Source organism: Silene latifolia, chromosome 3 (genome assembly GCF_048544455.1).
Source record: "Silene latifolia isolate original U9 population chromosome 3, ASM4854445v1, whole genome shotgun sequence".
Classification (NCBI taxonomy): Eukaryota; Viridiplantae; Streptophyta; class Magnoliopsida; order Caryophyllales; family Caryophyllaceae; genus Silene; species Silene latifolia.
In genome coordinates, this window is record NC_133528.1 from 61,661,742 (window position 1) to 61,679,106 (window position 17,365).

At 39.6% G+C, this 17,365-nt stretch overlaps 2 long non-coding RNA genes across 2 annotated transcripts; both read right to left on the reverse strand.

The window, feature by feature from the left end:
* Nucleotides 1-4,281: 4,281 nt before the first annotated feature.
* Nucleotides 4,282-6,650, reverse strand: LOC141646112 (uncharacterized). Its single transcript, XR_012545349.1, has 3 exons — nucleotides 6,491-6,650; nucleotides 6,306-6,378; nucleotides 4,282-4,500 (listed from the first exon to the last, which is right to left on the reverse strand). It is a non-coding gene; the product is annotated as an uncharacterized LOC141646112 (long non-coding RNA).
* A 4,028-nt stretch (nucleotides 6,651-10,678) lies between these two features.
* Nucleotides 10,679-12,755, reverse strand: LOC141646113 (uncharacterized). The gene is made up of 2 exons (XR_012545350.1): nucleotides 12,705-12,755; nucleotides 10,679-10,897 (listed from the first exon to the last, which is right to left on the reverse strand). It is a non-coding gene; the product is annotated as an uncharacterized LOC141646113 (long non-coding RNA).
* Between the last annotated feature and the right edge of the window lie 4,610 nt (nucleotides 12,756-17,365).

Consider the following 17,365-nt stretch of genomic DNA (forward strand, 5'->3'; position numbering starts at 1 on the left):
CAAGCATATGGAGAAATTTGTTATATATTGTTGCTCTATTTCTTTGATAGCTGGGGTGACTCAAGATCAAGTCAAATAGACTTTATTTCCTTTCTCTTTGAGAGATGATGTAGCTGAGTGGTTACGTGACTTGGATATGAAGACCAACGCAATTACTAACTAGACTTCATTAGCTCTTGCATTCTACAAGAGGTATTTTTCACCACAGAAAACTAATGCTCTTAGAAATCAGATTACAAGTTTTAAGCAAGGTCCCACCGAAGACTTTAATGAAGCTTGGATTCGTTTCAAACGACTAGTTTGGTCCATCCCTTACCATGGTTTTCAGATTTGGTTACTTTGCAACCAGTTTTACAACGGGGTATATGATAATCATAGAGTCTTGCTTGATTCAGCTGCTAATAGGAGATTCCAGGATAATACTAATGACAGTAATGCTTGGAAGTTGATTGATCAGATAGCTACTCACACAGCTAAGTATGGTAACCCTAGAGGTAGCAAAAGAGGAAGTGGTTCAGATAATGTGATTGCAGCACAGCTGGAGGCCTTAAAGGCTCAAATAGACAAATTAAGGACATCTCAGTCTTTGGGTAAGCAAGAAACGGTTCATATGGTTCAACAAGAGGTGTCTTGCGAGAAATATGGGATAGATGGGCACACTGCGGCCAAGTGTGTGAGTACCATTGAACAAGTTCATGCCTTCCAGTCTTTCAAGCAAGGTACTCCATATTCTAACTTCTTCCCTGAAAGGAGTCAGAATGCTTATGCTCAAGCTCCGCAACAAAGTGCTTATATTATTCCTCCAAATCGTGGTAATAAACCACAAGGAGGTTATCAAAGGCAGAATCAAGGAGGTTTTCAACAAATGCAACCTCCTCCTGAAGCTCCATGTAATGAGATGGTCGAGATGAAAGCTCTCTTGCAACAAAGTTTGTTGATTCAATTAAAGCAAACGGCTCAGATTTCCGAACTTATAGCTTATAACAAGATGTTGGTTACTCAAGTTGCTCAAATGGCGGCTCAAAATCCTTCAAAACAGTCCGGTTTTCCTCCTCAAGGTAAGCAAGCATATGAGCAAGTTAATTCTATTTCTTTGAGGAGTTGTACTACCTATCAAGGTCTGGACATGCCCATTAATGATGATGAAGTTCCCTATATGTATCCTAAGGGATTGGACAATCTCGAGTTGAGCGATGACGAGAAAGAAATTTGCAAAGATCAAACACAGGATTTGAAGAAAAGCGAGAAAAGCAAAAAAGACGGGATTGCAGAAGATCCTCGATCGAGTAGCACAAGGCTCGATCGAGAACCAAGCTACTCGATCGAGTTCACCACGGGCTCGATCGAGGCACCCCCCCCCCCGAAGATCCTTGTCATATTGGTAGTATAGCTATTGATAAAGCCCTTTGCGATTTAGGGGCTAGTGTTAGTGTCATATCGTATTCAATATGCAAAAAGTTAAATATGGGTCAACTAAGTGTCACTAATATGACCTAGCAAATGACTGATAGATCTTTAAAGAAGCCTATGAGTGTCTTAGAGGATGTACTAGTTAGAGTAGGGAAGTATTTCATTCCATTTGACTTTATTTTTATGGATATGGCTGAGGACTCTCAAGTCCCTATTATTCTAGGTAGACCGTTCCTCCACACTGCAGGAGCACTCATAGATGTTAGGGATGGTAGTTTGACACTAAGAGTGGGGGATGATACTGTTAAATTTGTTCTTGATAGCGCTATAGAGCGTCCCCACACATTAGCTCCATGTTATATGCTTAATGCTATCGAACCACCTACTCATGATTCCTTTGCTTATTGTTTTGACAAGAATCCATCTGACGCCTCTGCTGTTACGTCATATCCATGGAGCAAGGAAGTGGATGAGATAGAGAAGCTGATTTACGGAGATGAACCTCCTCCTGAGCCAATTTATAACTATGATGAGAATGTTGACATAGAAGCCAAGTTTGATGCTTTGGAAGCTGAGATTTTCAGAGAGGAGCTAGTCAAAGTTTTTGATGAAGGTCCTATCACGGATGAAGTGCCCTATCTCCTACCAAGTGATGATGACTTGATGTAGATACCCGTATCCATCGATATTGGAATTTATAGAGAACCCGACAAACACCCGATGATGATAGGACACATGTATTTATTAGTTGTCATTGTCATTATTTGGGTTCGTTTTACGATGTGGAATGAGCGTTGTCGACGGAGTATTTTATTAATTTAAATGATATTTAAATTAAAGCTTTTTTTTAAGTGAATTCATTTTATTGTTTTAATTTGAATTTATTTCCTTAAATTTATTTTATTGAAAATAAAATATACTTTTTTGATTTGAAAAATCATTTATTTTAATGTGTTAATCGATTTGAAAAATCGAATTTGAAAATTTAAAACTCGTTTCAACCACGCGTTTTGGAGCTCGATTATAGCTCGGTTTTTGAGCCCGTTTTCTTTACGAGTTGGCACGAATCTCGAGTACACTAACCAACCTAGGCCTCTACCCATTCAACCCCAGTTCGAACCCCCATATCGACACCCAAATCTCGTCCTAAACACTCCCCAACACAGCCCAATTCCTTCCTTTACCCGTGTTTGTATAGCCCATCGAAAGCCCTTCTAAACCGACTCAAACTTGGTCCAAACCCGCAACCCATCACCACCAACCCATGCTCCACATTACCCACAACAACCCAGCACCTAGAACACCACAAAACCCATCCAATTCCCGTCCCAAATACTCCACAAACAGCCCGCAACACAAGCAGCCCCCCCTGTTTTGCGTGCTCAAACCTGAGCCCAAAACCCGCTCCAAACAGCTACCAAACCCGTACCCATTAACCCTACACCATACCCTAGTATCCTACCCATATTACCTTAGCTTAACCCCCAAGAAAACCCCCCTTACAAACCCTAAAAACCTCACGAATTAGCTGATGGGCAGCAGCTATGCGAAACAGGCCCGACTGCTTGTTGCCCTACTTCTACCCTTCGAAACTCCTTATAAATACCCCCCTTTCACCATACATTCATTCCTCTAAGTTCTCCCCACAACATACTGCAAATAACAACCTTCAATCGTCCAAAAAAACCCTAAACTAAAGCCGTGACAGCCGCTCGAAAACAGGGACACAAATCTTGTTTTCGAGTTTCTGTCGTGGTCTTTGGCCTTGATTCTCGTGCAAAAATCCCATTAAAGCTTCTGGTTTGTTTCTATATTCACAAAATTCAGTCTTTCTAGTTTCCAAAACATCTTTCGGTTTGAAAAATCGTTGAGAAACGAAGTCGTGGTGAGCGATTGAAAATCGCTGCTCAAGTCTGCCTTTTGAACGTGTTTGTTTCGTGATTTCAAAATTCAATTTCAATTGTCTTCGTCGACGACGGCCCCTCGAGATAAAATCTACGATCGATTACGACCCAAGACGGTGTCAACGATACATGTAGGTTGAGGGTGCATTAAAACTCCCTTCTCTTCTTTTTATTTCGTTATTTATTGTTTATTTACTAACCATTGTCTAACATCGTCTAACTAATATCGAAACTAGAATAGTTTGAGTATGAGTTAAAGTACCATTCCGGCACCCGCGTTGACTTGAGATGGGAAAGAAATCCGCCATATCGGTCGGTCGTACACCCCGTCTCATTTACATATCCTCGTGTTGGAATAGGGAAATTTAATAAATCGAGTTTATTTAATTTATGTGTATTTATTTTTAACCATATAAAAATTGGCTTTTTATGATTTTCCAGACCTATAATTTGTAATTTTAATTTAGGTAGATTTTCGTAATTTATTGCATTGATTTAGTATTTATTTTGTAATTAGCAATGTATTAATTCAAAACCCGCGCAGTGCACGGGTCTATTCTGACATATTTCGAAAATTTCAGATCCGTGCATTGCACGGGTTTGTCCAGGTTTTGTGTTTTAATTTGCTTCCTTGTTTGACTTTTTTTGATTAATCCTTAGTTTAATTAGTTTATGTTTTAGATTTTAATTTACTTTATTCATAATTTATATTGTATGTATGAGCTAACCACTAATGTTTGTTAATACATCTTATGCTAAGCGTAAGCCTTCCTATCCCTCTCTTTGGATGTGTTTTTCTAGTTTAATCAATGAACCTCACATGCTAAACCACTTCGACGAAGTTAAATGCATTTTAAACGACTTAGAATGAAATTCGCATGATAGGATTTAAATTCTGTGACACCCCTCGATGAGGCATCAAAAGAACTATTAAATCTAAGCGGAAAAATAAGGGATTTTTAAAACCTTTAAAGTTTAAAGTGTGAAATCCACCATAAGTGATCAAACGAAAATGAAAAGTAAGATGAATAAGTTTTACAATTAAAAACGAAGTGCGTTGGGGAAAAGATATCCCACGAATAAACACAAGTCTAACGATAGGTGAGTCTAGGCAAACTATAACTAAGGTCCAAGGTTCAACGTTCTCGCTAGCTCACACGTCTTCCCCATAATCTGCATCACAAACCTGTCATTCATGTAAACATGAATGCCACGTCGATGGGGAGTAACTCGGGGTTCTCCCGCCCACAATATGTCAAAATACACATAAGCAAGAACTTAATTAAACATATTGATCATGCATCATACTTGAATAATATGAACAAGGGAATATAACGATAATCATAACGAGATAGGCATATTGCATTCTTAATGAGATAGGCACATTGCATTCTTAATGAGATAGGCATGGTACATTATATTAAACATGTATTCAAGGTAACCAAAACATGGATATGAGATTAGGCATCGAATCATATGAAGAAGGAAACAACGGATCAATTGAATAGAAAATACATGGATGGAAACCAATAGCCATTACTTGAAAACCTCTTAACAACCATAGCACGGGACGTGGCTACTAATGTCACATTCATACTTATGGCTTGCATCTCACCATAAGGACGGATGGGAACATCAATCCCGGCGATCATATCGCAACTAGGGGCTTGCATCTCACCACTAGTATCCGATAGGACCAAGACTCTCATAAACAATCATAGAAGACGTGCACTCTCGTATATAAGAACACGCCAATGACCATAATCAGCAAGACATTTACAAAGGCTTTGACTCAAACAAGACAGACCCCTAGACTCCAACCTCTTGGTAGGACGACGATCATAATACGGTCCTAGTCTAAACCTGGATCCAGACTCTCGGGATGGGCGACACCCGATTCGACAAACGATACCAAATCGTATCCAAGACTCGGAACATGGCACACACTCGTATCCAAAGGCCGAGTAACCTCTAATCGGAGACATGGCACGCACTCGTAACCCAAGGTCCGAAGAAAGGCGGAAGGATAACCCAACCTGGGAACATGGCACGCACTCATACCAAAGGCCCGAAAGGTAAATAAATAAGGAATGTCAAGTAGTCACACAATGTAAATCATCGCACTTGGGTCTCAAATACGAGCAACCATGATTGCACGAACATAACATAAACAATTCATGTGAAGCATGTATAAGTATAAGAGTATAACAAATATCAAGTACTCCCATGATAAAAGAGTCTCAACACATCATACACAAGCATTAGAACCAAAGTTAAGATGCATACCCAACAAGAAACTCAAAACCCAATCTATAACAACAAGTTTAGTATTCGACTACAACAAGGGTCAACTTCAAACGGTCATAACTTGAGTTCTATAGATGATAATGAGGTGAAACCAGTTTGAGGTGATAGCTTATCCTCTTATGGTTCTAAAGGTAGGTCATAAGCCTCAAACAAACAAGTAACAAAGAAGTTATGGCCATTTTACGAAAACTGGTCCAGGCTGAGTGCGCAGCCTGCGCTGAGGTGCGTAGCCTGCGCCGTGGTGCTGATTTGCACGACACAACCAATTCACCTTCATCCCCAAATCATTTTTTTATCATGCCATTACAATCCTAATTCCACCATATATTACCCAAGCAACTTTATACAAGTATTAAGGGTGAAATCAAAGCATAAAAGAGGGATTAAAACACAAGGTTCGATTCAAATTCAAACAATTCCAAACTAACAAATTCGTGACATAATTAAACACAATTATTAAGCATGAATAAGACGGTTTCTTTACTAATTCATCCATATAAACATTCATGTAACCCAAAGTATTGGAAATTCCTTCAACTAACCATGAGATGGTTTCTCATACAAACTCATTCAACAACAAACATGTGAAACAATAAAAGATTCAAACTTTAACATACATATGAACAAACTACAACATATAAACACACAAATTTGACATAATGTCGAGTAACCCATCACCGTTACCTTTTTGCACTTAAATCCACAAAAGACTCGTCTACCTTTCAAGAATCCACTTCCGGGTCAACTAAACTTTCTCCTAAACATAAGAAAACACAAAATAAGACTAAGAATCAAAATTAGAAAAAGGGTACCATGTATAAAACGGCTCGACAGCCCTATATAAGGAGGAAAGTCGGTGTCTTTCTTACCTAGAAAGATGGAGGGCGATGAGAGGAAGAGATAGACGCGAAAATCACTTGATTCGGATAAGAATTGATCAAGTTATGGTGTTTTGAAGATTTGTAAGAGGAGAGTATGAAAATGGTGTTTGTGTTTGTGGTGGTGTTGCTGAAATTGTGAGGAAGGAGGAGGGGTTAGGGTTTCCCTCATTATTTATATGAGGAGGAAGAAATAATATGTGAGCCCAATAGTCATACTAGGCCCAACATGCAAAATTGAGTCGATATACACATGAATTTACGTCTCAAGCCCACTACAACTCAAGACGGAGAATATTATTATTATTATCATTATTATCCGACCAAAATATTTATTTTGTATAACTTAAGCTTTAAAAATATAATATTTATAAAAATCATGTTTAATGATGAAATTAATTAAATTAAATAATTTAAAATATAAATAAGACCATAGAATGGTTAATTAAATTATAAATGTCAAAATGGAAAATTCGCGGGTGTTACAATCACCCCATCTTTTAAAAAGTTTCGTCCTCGAAACTTGAAGGTAGAAAAGAAAGGTTATAAAAAGTAAAACTGAACTTTTAAAATTGGTAACCAAAACATTAAAAGGTTACTTATCGTAAGAATCAAAATCCTTTCAGAAGTCTCAAATAAAATTTTAAACGTAACGATTCTCATCAAAGGAACGAAAATGCTCTCGTTGCGCATTCAAGAACATCACATTCCAAATCGAAGATATGGTCAAAAGCAAATTATTTGTATAAATCGAAAATCAAAATACTTTCAAAAACAGTAATGAAGAGTTTTCAAAGGTATAAGTCTCATTCATGGAACGAAATTGCTCTTGTCGTGCACACAAGAACGCTAACTTTCCAAGTCAAAGACAAATTTAAAACAAAAATCACTCGCCGACAAGCGTAGAACAAGTTATTAAACGTTTCAAATAACGAGTTCTAACATCCTATCAACGTCAAAATCGAAAGAAAAAGGTAATTCACTCAAATTTTCTTTTGCCAAAGCCAAATTAGAGATAGAGGTTTCACTTTTAAACTCAAATGGAGTCAAATTTCCGAAAATATAGTATTAAACTCTGACAAAGGAATCATAAGTAGGTCAAAGTTAGTTAGAAATTGAGCAAAATTAAAAGTAACTCGGGTTTAGCAATTAAAATCAATAAAAAGAAGTTGTACTCATAGAACAAAAGGAGAACTAAATGAAATTCCCATTTTCAAACCTTTAAAATAGGTAGGGTTTTATAAAAGTAACATAAACTTTTAACAATGGATCAAAAGTGGTAGCTTGAAATGTTTTGAAATATTACGAAATGAAGAGAACTTAGATATCATGAACACAAGGTACGCTAAGAGGGTTCAAACTTTACCAACAAAAGAGCTATGATGAACTTCCTAGGAGAAGTGTTGAAATCGAGTCTACGAGGATATCAAAGATTGAATTTCACAAGTTACGAGTATCAAATTTAAAGGAGGAGCATGATGAAGCGAAGAAGAGAGGTATGAACGGAAATGCTTATGCTTAAGGAAGGAAGGAATTTAAACAACAAGGAAACGCCAGAAAGTCAAATCTCAAACAACAAAGTCATCCTGAACGGTAACTCATAACCACATAACTCCCAAGAATTTCCTCAAAATACTTGCACACTTTACTCCTATGCTATCCCGTGGGTCAAGTCACTCCACCACAATTGTGATTCCATAACCCTCAAATATAAGTCATCTATAAACGATTTCCACGAAAGATCAAAACTACTAACAGAGTTGCACACATAACCAACTATCGACTACTAGGAGTTCTCACTATGGTAGAATCCTTAATCAAAGGTCAAAATCTCAAGGTCTTCATACTTTCTAACACTCCAAACCAAAATATTATTCACACCCGAATTCACAAGCATAGATGATCACATTCCCCAAATCATAAAGACCACCAACCAAAAGTAAATAGGTTTGTCGTACAATTTTTCCTACCCAACTCAACTCGAGTTCCACTAATCCAATTTTGACGAAATCAAGGTTCACAAAGAATCCTCAAAGAGCATCTCACTCACTCTACAACGTAGCCAACAATGCCATCACTCCACTAAAGAAACAAGAGCAATAACTAGGTCAAGAAAAGATAGGAAATTTCAATGGGATACATGAACATGACGAGGTGTGAGATTAAAGGAGTCAATAGTAAAGGTAACTAGTTAACACCAGTAAGAGACATTAGAATTATAGAGGTATTCAAGGAAAGGAAACGACAAGTAAACTTTTATACTTAAGAAATAAATCTAATCAAGGTATGAACGAAGGGAAGGAAGATGATTAAAGGTACGAGGGGGATTTTAGGGCTTAAACCATACACTTTCTAAGACTTAAGGTTCTCTCTAACAAGGTCACGCCTATTAGGATATTGTACCATCATAACAAAACGACCAAATTCCAAAACGAGGGTCAAGGCAATTCATCTCATTCCTTATATGCAAGTCTCTCTTAAAGGATTACACCTCTATGACTGATCAAGGTAAAAATAAACGCCCGCTTAAGGGTTGATAAATTGGTTAGATTCGTTGTTCACCTATCCTATCACATATTAGGATTTCTCTAAAGCAAATCTACCACTCAAGTATAAAAGCACCCATCTATCTCAAGTACTTGACACAACCTCAATGTTTTAAAAACCAAAGAAAGAATTAACAAAGACTTCTCAACAAAATTCTCAAGGGACAACTAACATCAAATCGCATCACCAATCTATACGGAATCATTAACATCTAAAAATGGGTTTTCTTCCAAGCTCCTATCATAAATTTATCTCATGTTTACTCCTAAGGTGACGACGCTCAACCTACTAAGCTTTCAAATTCCAAACATAAACAACAAAGCCAAGTTCTATAACTTTAATCACATAGGCAACTCATTCCTAACACAAAGAATCCACCAATCAATTATACTCACTTGGTCAAGGCACTAGGTACAAGAATCACTAAGTATTTATCATCACATTACCTAAGCCTTTCTAACATCACGACCTCTCAAAACCGGGGTTAAGGGTCAAACACAAACAAACTCCACAAAAGACAACTTATCTGACCGAAGTTAACATTCCATAAGGCAAAAATGAAGGTATACAAGAGGGGCATTATAAGGAGAAAAGGTACAAAGACAACTCCCAAGATATGGAATAAGAGTTGCGAAAGGCATAGAAGCACAAAGATAAGGGAATATGACAAGGTGCTCGAAGAGAGGGAGGTATCTTCAAGACGGCAAAGACATTCTTCAAGAGAAAGAGATCCATATGCAAGATGTTATGTAAGGAGAAACAAAAACTAAGGATAGGTCGGGTGGGTACCAAACTAGCTTCCAAGGTTGAGCAAAAGAGAGTTTAGAAAGGAAGGATGAGCATCACGGGATAAAAGTAAGGACAGGTGGATCAAGGTTAGAAAACACACCCATAACGGTGTCGGGAGGAACGGTGGTTCCGACTTGATTCTCGACAAGAATGACTCTTCTTGGCTCGGCTTCCGGAGCATGAGGGAGAGGAGGAGGGGTAGTCTTCTTCTCGGGGCAATTCTTGAAGAGATGTCCGGGCTTCTTGCAATGGTAACACTTCAAGGGCATATCATAGCATCCAATCCCGGGGTGATAAGCTTGCCCACACTTGAAGCACTTGCGGTTCTCCCTAAGCCTATTAGTAGATGTAGGGACTTATCCTTTTGGCTCTTGCACTATTGGCTCTTGTCCTCCATGGTCTTGTACTCCTTGTCCTTGGACTCTCGGCACCAACCTCTTCTTGCTAGAAGGTGATGAAGGTGAGGGCACAAAGGGTCTCTTGCCACGACGGATAGGGCGATGATTCACTTGAGCATTGGCATTCCGTTGATTCAGAAGAATTAGAGTAAGAGCTTCCATAATAGTATTCTCCACCTTGGTTGGTCGTACCATCTTCTCAAGACTCCAAAAAAATCAATCATGTTAGCACCTAACAAATAGCATGCACAAAGAGACTACCAACTTAGGTCCTTAACTCTACCCATCTCTCATTCATTATTCAAGGTCAAGTTCAAGGTTAAATTCGGGGTACACGTGTGTGCGTCGGGAGCAACATATGCTCTGATACCAACTGTGACACCCCTCGATGAGGCATCAAAAGAACTATTAAATCTAAGCGGAAAAATAAGGGATTTTTAAAACCTTTAAAGTTTAAAGTGTGAAATCCACCATAAGTGATCAAACGAAAATGAAAAGTAAGATGAATAAGTTTTACAATTAAAAACGAAGTGCGTTGGGGAAAAGATATCCCACGAATAAACACAAGTCTAACGATAGGTGAGTCTAGGCAAACTATAACTAAGGTCCAAGGTTCAACGTTCTCGCTAGCTCACACGTCTTCCCCATAATCTGCATCACAAACCTGTCATTCATGTAAACATGAATGCCACAGTCAGTGGGGAGTAACTCAGGGTTCTCCCAGCCACAATATGTCAAAATGCACATAAGCAAGAACTTAATTAAACATATTGATCATGCATCATACTTGAATAATATGAACAAGGGAATATAACGATAATCATAACGAGATAGGCATATTGCATTCTTAACGAGATAGGCACATTGCATTCTTAATGAGATAGGCATGGTACATTATATTAAACATGTATTCAAGGTAACCAAAACATGGATATGAGATTAGGCATCGAATCATATGAAGAAGGTAAACAACGGATCAATTGAATAGAAAATACATGGATGGAAACCAATAGCCATTACTTGAAAACCTCTTAACAACCATAGCACGGGACGTGGCTACTAATGTCACATTCATACTTATGGCTTGCATCTCACCATAAGAACGGATGGGAACATCAATCCCGGCGATCATATCGCAACTAGGGGCTTGCATCTCACCACTAGTATCCGATAGGACCAAGACTCTCATAAACAATCATAGAAGACGGGCACTCTCGTATATAAGAACACGCCAATGACCATAATCAGCAAGACATTTACAAAGGCTTTGACTCAAACAAGACAGACCCCTAGACTCCAACCTCTTGGTAGGACGACGATCATAATACGGTCCTAGTCTAAACCTGGATCCAGACTCTCGGGATGGGCGACACCCGATTCGACAAACGATACCAAATCGTATCCAAGACTCGGAACATGGCACGCACTCGTATCCAAAGGCCGAGTAACCTCTAATCGGAGACATGGCACGCACTCGTAACCCAAGGTCCGAAGAAAGGCGGAAGGATAACCCAACCTGGGAACATGGCACGCACTCGTACCAAAGGCCCGAAGGGTAAATAAATAAGGAATGTCAAGTAGTCACACAATGTAAATCATCGCACTTCGGTCTCAAATACGAGCAACCATGATTGCACGAACATAACGTAAACAATTCATGTGAAGCATGTATAAGTATAAGAGTATAACAAATATCAAGTACTCCCATGATAAAAGAGTCTCAACACATCATACACAAGCATTAGAACCAAAGTTAAGATGCATACCCAACAAGAAACTCAAAACCCAATCTATAACAACAAGTTTAGTATTCGACTACAACAAGGGTCAACTTCAAACGGTCATAACTTGAGTTATATAGATGATAATGAGGTGAAACCAGTTGGAGGAGACAGCTTATCCTCTTACGGTTCTAACGGTAGGTCATAAGCCTCAAACAAATAAGTAACGAAGAAGTTATGGCCATTTTACGAAAACTGGTCCAGGCTGAGTGCGCAGCCTGCGCCGAGGTGCGCAGCCTGCGCCGTGGTGCTGATTTGCACGACACAACCAATTCACCTTCATCCCCAAATCATTTTTTTATCATGCCATTACAATCCTAATTCCACCATATATTACCCAAGCAACTTTATACAAGTATTAAGGGTGAAATCAAAGCATAAAAGAGGGATTAAAACACAAGGTTCGATTCAAATTCAAACAATTCCAAACTAACAAATTCGTGACATAATTAAACACAATTATTAAGCATGAATAAGATGGTTTCTTTACTAATTCATCCATATAAACATTCATGTAACCCAAAGGATTGGAAATTCCTTCAACTAACCATGAGATGGTTTCTCATACAAACTCATTCAACAACAAACATGTGAAACAAGAAAAGATTCAAACTTTAACATACATATGAACAAACTACAACATATAAACACACAAATTTGACATAATGTCGAGTAACCCATCACCGTTACCTTTTTGCACTTAAATCCACAAAAGACTCGTCTACCTTTCAAGAATCCACTTAGGGTCAACTAAACTTTCTCCTAAACATAAGAAAACACAAAATAAGACTAAGAATCAAAATTAGAAAAAGGGTACCATGTATAAAACGGCTCGACAGCCCTATATAAGGAGGAAAGTCGGTGTCTTTCTTACCTAGAAAGATGGAGGGCGATGAGAGGAAGAGATAGACGCGAAAATCACTTGATTCGGATAAGAATTGATCAAGTTATGGTGTTTTGAAGATTTGTAAGAGGAGAGTATGAAAATGGTGTTTGTGTTTGTGGTGGTGTTGCTGAAATTGTGAGGAAGGAGGAGGGGTTAGGGTTTCCCTCATTATTTATATGAGGAGGAAGAAATAATATGTGAGCCCAATAGTCATACTAGGCCCAACATGCAAAATTGAGTCGATATACACATGAATTTACGTCTCAAGCCCACTACAACTCAAGACGGAGAATATTATTATTATTATCATTATTATCCGACCAAAATATTTATTTTGTATAACTTAAGCTTTAAAAATATAATATTTATAAAAATCATGTTTAATGATGAAATTAATTAAATTAAATAATTTAAAATATAAATAAGACCATAGAATGGTTAATTAAATTATAAATGTCAAAATGGAAAATTCGCGGGTGTTACAAATTCAATGGTTGCATACGCATGTGATATCTTTCCGAAATAGCCATCTTTCACCTAGTAGAGACCGTTATTGCAACGGGCGGGGTTGGGTGTTGTTTTAATGAAATTAAATTAACTTCCTAACACGTAAAGTCACACGGATTCAAATCTCTAAAATTGGTTTCTAAATTCCATTTAAAAAATTTAGTGGCGACTCTTTTAAAATTAAAATTTTTTTGAAAAAGCATTTGAGTGGAGCGTTTTTCCATGGTCCACAATTTGGCGACTCCGCTGGGGATAGTGAAACTTGAAAAGTGTAAGATGGCTATTAGGATTGTTGTCACATTTTTTTATGTTAATCATGCATAAACCCCCGAGACTTTAGGCGGGCCAAAGAATCTCTTGGGTAATTCCAAGGGAGGATATTGATGTCCACTATGTCCGATTTAAGTATCAAGGTGATTCCGTGGAGGTAGGCAGCTGCATACGAGGCATATTGCTACGGGCATATGACGGTATGTGGACTCCCCGACAAAGCGGTTTCACTGGCATAGACCCATTTTAGAGGACTGACCGAGACTTAGAAGAGTCTAGTTCATGCATTGCATCCCTAAAATGCGAATGATTACATGCTATGTGAATCCCGGGCCATGTTTTCAAAATAGCATTTTCAAATCCATCTTCTTTTTCTTTCGAAAATTTGATTCTTTTTCAAGTCCATTTCTTTTCGAAAATTTCGGCCCTCTATTTCGAAATTTTGAACCTTCTTTCAAGCCGAAGTGCTGCCCATTTTAAAAATCAATTCAATCCTTCTCGATTCCAAATTTCGATGAACTGTATCCCAGGTCCAACCCAAACCTAGAATAGAGTTTGAGTCAGTGGGGTCGGGTTAGTCGAGCTGGGCTTTTGCTTGCTCGATATAGGCGAGCTAGTCCACCCTTAGGCTCGAGTGAGCCTTTGTTTGGTTAGAACACTTGTCAAGTGAGTCACCTAAACCGATCTTTGGGTCTGCGTCATGAAAGTCGACCATTTGGTCCAAGTCAGTCCACCAAAACGTCCCCACTAAGCCACCTAGGGCGTTTGTCACAAAGCCCAAGAGCCATGTCTGGTTTGAACACGGGTTTGTCATGTCGGATTTATGATCACGTTGAGTCTAAAACCCAAGCCACGTGTGTATCACGGTTAGGACCCGTTCCAACGAGCCAGAATAGTGCGTTCGTAAGATCCGTGTCAAGTTATAGCCAGTTTTTAGGTTTGAAAAGCCGTCCCTAGTCGTGTATGACCCAAACCGAGGGGGCCCAATTGCTCGCTCTCCGGGTCTAAGCCCAATATCGAGTCACATGGAGTCCGTCGTGTTGTTATGAGTCGAGTCCTGTTTGTGCAGGGGATTTTGATTCGATAACTGATACTCGCTCGGGATTTTATTGTAGAAAGGCCACTACAAACAAGAAGTATGACTACCGCAGAGGCATGAAGCGGCATTAACGACACTTTGGTCGCAATGATGGAACGCTTTGTTTGTGGAAGCCAAGATCGCGGTGGAAGCTCCCATACCACCACCCCCGGAAACTGAATTCGAAAAGAGGTTCCGACTAATAGAGGAACAGTTGAAGCTATCCCGAGGGGAAAATGTGTATTATGAGAATGCCAGAGGGTACATGCCGGTCCAGGACAAGCTACCAACCAATTTTGTCCTAACTGATATCCCAAAGTTCAAAGGGACGGAAGATCCATTGCAACATATCTGTTCCTACAAGGAGTACCTTGCGTTGAAAGGGGTACCTGCTGAGATGTTGCCCCACATTTTTGCTCAATCCCTAGGAGAACACCCGAAGGCGTGGTTCTATAGCCTTGAGCTTAAGAATTTCCCCACTTTCGAAGATATAGCGGTGGAGTTTTGCAAACACTTTGCGATAATGCGAGATTCGGACTCACGTGCGCACACTCGAGGTGATGACACGAAGGATAAGGAGGGATTTCTTGAATTCCTCAACCGCTAGCGCCGAAAGCGTGAAGTTGGCCAAAAGGCCGAGGAGACTGAAATGGTAGATAAGTTCATCAAAAATCTTCGACACATCTCTACCGTGACGCTATCAAATATCAACATTTCGGCTCATTCAAGGACCTTATTCGAGTCGGAAGAAAAATTGAGGACGACGTTCGTTCTGCTGAGGCTGAAAAGCCAAAAGGGTATCTGTAACACCCCCATATCCAGAGGAGCCTTAACTAGGCCTTCCTTAGCATATAAGAGCGTTACCATCTCGGTTACCCGAGGAAAGTAGTTATCAAACGTCAATAAAAGAACTATTAAGCTTTATTACAAGTGATTCAAACCAAAATACAATACATGGTACAACTCAAAGACTACTCGCTATGACCATCATATCTCGTGAGGACTCATCCTGCCCGGACTCCACCTATCCACAACGTCAACACTGCTAAGACCGATTGCTCACCATAAGGGATCACGGCGGACACATAACAAACAAACAACCAAACAAGGTCGATCGAGATAAGACAAGACAATGGCAACTACAATTAAAAGACGAACAATGACAACGGTCCCAACCATAATCACAATAATCCAACCGGACACATCGATCGTCCACTTTGGACCACCACGCGTGGGGGACCGCAGCCGTTCCCACCTAAGCCCCGCTCATCATACGAGCGATAACCCTGTCCCATTAATGTGCACATCCCCTTTCGTGGCGGGTTCCACGAAGGGCGAAACTAGGGCGTGAGATCACTCCCGCAAGTGACCCCACTCAGCCGAGAACGCATCTCGAGAACCATCAACAACAACCACAACCATCACAATACCACAATTATAGCAGACAACCAAACACAACACAACCACAATATTCGACACACTAGACCATCTACAGAAACTGAGTAGGCGAACCTACCTTTACGCATCCGCAACCAATCCATGCCGACAAACAAAGTATCCAGCGCACAAGCCAAGCCTATTACCAACATGCAAATATCTATTACTACAAGAAAAACCCTAACTATAGAAACAAAGGCACGGATGATGAATATGACATACCTATTAGGGGGAAACTCAGCAAAAGACCGCTATCCGACTCAAGAGACGCTCTCCTAAGGCTCAAGAATCTTCAAAAGGCATCCATGGAGGTTTTTAAGGTGAAGGGAAGGGAAAGGGCGACTGAAGGGTAAGAAGAAAGTGGCGGAAGTGATTTGCGGATTTAACAAAACGCGATATAAAACCCTCGCTGAAAACTGGGCACTCGATCGAGTACCCAACATACTCGATCGAGTAACCCCCTACTCGATCGAGTAACCTAGCTACTCGATCGAGTAGCCTCTACTCTATCGAGTACCACTCTTTCAACTCAACTCCAGATGACCTCGGCACTTAACTCTAAGGCTATTCCCGCTCCCAAGGTCAGTCAACGATGGTCAAAGGGTCCCTAAAAGGGCGGGTATTACAGTCTTCCCCCCTTAAAAAGAACTTTGTCCCCGAAGTTCAACTCACCTCTCCCGCTCCTGAACATAACACAACACTGTCTCCCCAACCTCCCGTCCAGACCACTACCTTTTGAAATATCCTCCCCCCCCATGTCATCATCATCACCGTCCATATTTATATCTAATAACTTTTACTACTATCATGCAAGCACTATCACCGTTAACCGCTACTTGATATACATATAAACATCAAACCCGCAATGCGAATCACCACCCACGATCACCCGACATACGGTATCGACTACCCAACTATCGATCTAGAACATGTCTCATACCAACTATCATGTGGTACAACCAATGCCACCGTGTTACTTGGTAACGTGATGCAAATACGATTCATCGCACTATAATTTTTTTTTTTTTGAATACTAACACATTATAAACAACTACCAATAACATTATAAACGAGCAAGACATCATTCAAAACAACCTTTTTATTTTGCGACATTACTCTTCCCCTCTTAAAAGGAACTTCGTCCCCGAAGTTCACCACCCTAATACCAACGCG